The sequence below is a fragment of the Prionailurus bengalensis genome, chromosome D3, assembly GCF_016509475.1.
Source record: "Prionailurus bengalensis isolate Pbe53 chromosome D3, Fcat_Pben_1.1_paternal_pri, whole genome shotgun sequence".
Taxonomy (NCBI): Eukaryota; Metazoa; Chordata; class Mammalia; order Carnivora; family Felidae; genus Prionailurus; species Prionailurus bengalensis.
The window spans coordinates 1,405,235-1,408,077 of NC_057356.1; positions in this window are offsets into that span (position 1 = coordinate 1,405,235).

Below are 2,843 nucleotides of genomic sequence, written 5' to 3' on the forward strand. Positions count from 1 at the left end.
CTGGCTGCACCGTTTCCATCATGGGGTCCAGAAAGGCTCTGGAAAGTTCCCTGTACACCTTCCCCGTCATGAACATCCTGACACAGAGGCTGGGCTTAGGAGGGAGTCAGGACCGGGGACCCGAGAAGGGTTCTCAGGCTGCAGGGTAGGGACCCCACGGTCCCGTCCCCACCCCCTGCAGTTGTCCACTCTGCTCTCAGCAGGGGCAGAGCGGGGGCAGGGCAGGGGCAGGGAGGGTCCCCACCTTGGGCTCCAGCAGTGGACGGCACGTCCTGCTGCCTGAGCACCCACACTCCTGTTCAGGGTCACGGCTGTGGGTAGCTCCTGGGATTTTTTCGCAAAGCTCCCACTACACCCCCTGGAACATTACTTGGATCTTGTCTGAATTCCCTTAGAAATTGCTAAATTACATTGTTCGCATCAGTCATAACATTAGCTCAAACATACAATGAGTCTGGTTATGGGAAATAGAGAAATGTGCACCTGGGAGCAATCGGGTCTGTGGACTGAATGTCCCGGCAGCCTGTGGTTCTTCTATCAACTGGGCCACTGTCTCCTTCCCTTGATCCTCCCCAGATTCGCTTCCCTGCTGGAGACCCCTGTGGGCCTGCACCCAGACACAGCCTGAAGCACCTGCCCCAGACGTCGGGTCAATGAAGGCAATTCTGCCCAAGGACAAGTGACATGAGGCCTTGTTTGCTGGCCGCTCAGGCCTGCTAATTTGGGGAGCAGACCCACTCGGTCCTCCTGCCGGATCCCCAGGGCCACCCCCGTCTGCCGACTGAGCACCCACGCTCACGTATTTGAGGACGCGGGAGTAGGGACGTCTTCTTCCCCAAACAACCTATGTGTATCACGCAGAACAATAAATTCTCACAGGAGTCACGTGTAGGGAGTGACAAGCTGATCCTAAAATTCATATGAAAAGGAACAGGAAGAGAACAATCAGAACAATTTTGAGGAAGAAAGAGTTGGAAGAATGCTCTAGCCAATCTTAGTAATTCATATAAAGTTACAGGAATCAAGAGAGTGAAGTATCCACAAAGAGTAGAAATGTAATTGAGGGAACAAAACATACAATCCAGAAACAGACCCGCAATACCATGGAAACTCACTCTTTACACAGTTGAACAGTAATCCAATGGAGTAAGTATAGTCTGTGCGACTAATGGTGGTGGAAAGATTGGACACTCATGTACAAATTGAGTATCAACCAGAAGCCTTGTACCTTTTACGAAAATACGGCCAAAGCAGACCACAGATCAAATGTTCCAAAATTGGATGGTGGCGGCACTCTGCAACTCTTTAAACTTACTAAAAATCCTTGCATGTGTGGTATGTACATTATACCCCGAAAAGGTGTTTTAACATACCCTTGCGCACTTATTAGAACGGCCAACATCTCAGACCTGTGGCAGAGTGCTGCTGAGGGTGTGAACCAACCAGAGGTCTCATGCCCTGCGAGTGATCCTGTGACATGGTACGATTCCAGAAAACAATATGGCGGCTGCTCAGACGGTCTCTCTCTCTCTCTCTCTCTCTCTCTCTCTCTCACACACACACACATGCATGCAACCCAGCCAGTTCATTCCCACATTCTCACCGGGGAAACTGAGAGCAAATGCCTACAGTAAAAACACCTCTACAGGGGCACCTGGGTCGGTTCAGGGTCCAACTTCGGCTCAGGTCATGATCTCACAGTTTGTGAGTTTGAGCCCTGCGTCTGGCTCTGTGCTGACGGCTCAGAGCCTGGAGCCTGCTTCAGATTCTGTGTCTTCCTCTCTCTCTGCCCTTCCCCCACTCATGGTCTATCTCTCTCTCTCTTAAAAATAAACATTAAAAAAATATATTAAAAAAATAAAAAAAACAAACACCTCTACAAACGAGCAGCTTTGTTTGTCATCAGCAAAACCGGAAATAACCGAACGTCCATCCCCAGCTCACTGGATCAACAAGCTGCGGTCTTTCCACACTGGCACCTGCTCAGCACCAAAGGGGTGAGCCACAGACATGCAAATCCATGGACAAGGTCAAAACCATTGTTTTGAGGAAGAGAAGCCAAAGTGAGTACCAATGGCAGGACTCTGTTCACATAACATTCTAGGAAGTCGAAGTACATCATGGAGACTGCATGCAGAGCACCTGATGCTGGGCGGCCGGTGGGTGACAAAAGGGAACGAGGGAAGTTGGGGGGTTTGAATGTGCTCATCACTTTTTTTTTGTTATTTTATAAGCATCATTTTATTTTTTATTTTTTATGAATGTAAATTTATTGTCAAATTGGCTTGCATAAACACCCAGTGCTCATCCTCATAAGTGCCCTCCCTCAGTGCCCATCACCCACTTTCCATTCTCCCCCACCCCCCCTTCTCCCTCAGTTTGTTCTCTGTATTAAGAGTCTCTTGTGGTCTGCCTCCCTCCCTCTGTTTGTAACTATTTTCCCCCTTCCTTTCTTCCATGGTCTTCTGTTATGTTTCTTAAGATCCATATATGAGTGAAAAAATATGTGTCTTTCTCTGGCTGACTTATTTCACTCAGCATAATACATCTGGTTCCATCCATGTTGCTGCAAATGGCAAGATTTCATTCTTATTACCAAATAGTATTCCATTGTATATATCAACCACATCTTCTTTATCCATTCGTCAGTTGATGGAAATTTATGCTCTCTCCATAATCTGGCTATTATTTAAAGCATTGCTATAAACATTGGGGTACATGTGCCTCTATGCATCAGCACTCCTGTATCCCTTGGGTAAATTCCTAGCAGTGCTATTGCTGGGTCATACGGTAGTTCTAGTTTTAATTTTTTAAGAAAACTCCACAGTGTTTTCTAGAGCAGC